Genomic DNA, 1039 nt, shown 5'->3' on the forward strand with positions numbered 1-1039 from the left:
CCCTATGCAGGAAAGTGCAGAGCAGGCTGTACCTGCTGCGGAGGCTCAGGTCTTTTGGAGTGAAGGGCCCACTCCTGAAGACCTTCTATGACTCTGTGGTGGCCTCAGCCATCTTTTACAGTGTGGTCTGCTGGGGGGCAGCATCTCTGCTGGGGTCTGGAAGAGACTGAACAGGCTGATCAGAAGGGCCAGCTCTGTTCTAGGATGCCCTCTGGACGCAGTGGAAGTGGTGAGTGACAGGAGAATGGTGGCTAAGCTGTCATCCCTGTTGGACAATATCTCCCACCCCATGCAGGAGACTCTGAGAGCACTGAGCAGCTCCTTCAGTGGCAGCTGTGGCACCCACAATGTGGGATGGAGAGATTTTGCAGGTCTTTCCTCCCTATTGCTGTCAGACTCCACAACAAAGACTTCAACCGATCAAACACACACATCCACACATGTGCAATAGCAATAACACTAAGTACAATACTCTTTTCTGGCATCGTTGTATTATACTCAATTGTATATAGCATTTGTATTCTATTTTATTCAATTGTATACAGTATTTTATTTTATTATATTCTATTGTGTACAGTTGCGCACAGTATCTATTGATAGCTTATTCCAGTGTTTTTCTTTCTTCTAATTTTCCATGTAACTTTCCACTCTCCACTGCTGTAACAAAACAAATTTCCCACGCGTGGGACTAATAAAGGTTATCTTATCTTATCTTCATGCATAAAAAAAGAGGAAGAGTGTCTCCTGTGGGTATTGCTGCCACCTTGTGGCCAGTGTTGGGAAGGTTACTTTTAAAATGTATTCCATTACAGAATACAGAATACATGCCGCAAAATGTATTCTGTAACGTATTCCGTTACGTTACTCAATGACAGTAACGTATTCTGAATACTTTGGATTACTTAATATATTGTGGCGAGTTCAGACAAGGAGGAGATGGAGGTATCGTTTGGTCTTGCTTCCCGTGAGCTAGCCAGGGAGCACAGCCGTTTATTACATTTGCAGAAGAACACACTGCCACTAGCTAACTGCTCAGCGC

The sequence above is a fragment of the Pundamilia nyererei genome, unplaced genomic scaffold (assembly GCF_000239375.1).
Source record: "Pundamilia nyererei isolate P.nyererei 1_Seehausen unplaced genomic scaffold, PunNye1.0 scaffold00019, whole genome shotgun sequence".
Lineage (NCBI taxonomy): Eukaryota > Metazoa > Chordata > Actinopteri > Cichliformes > Cichlidae > Pundamilia > Pundamilia nyererei.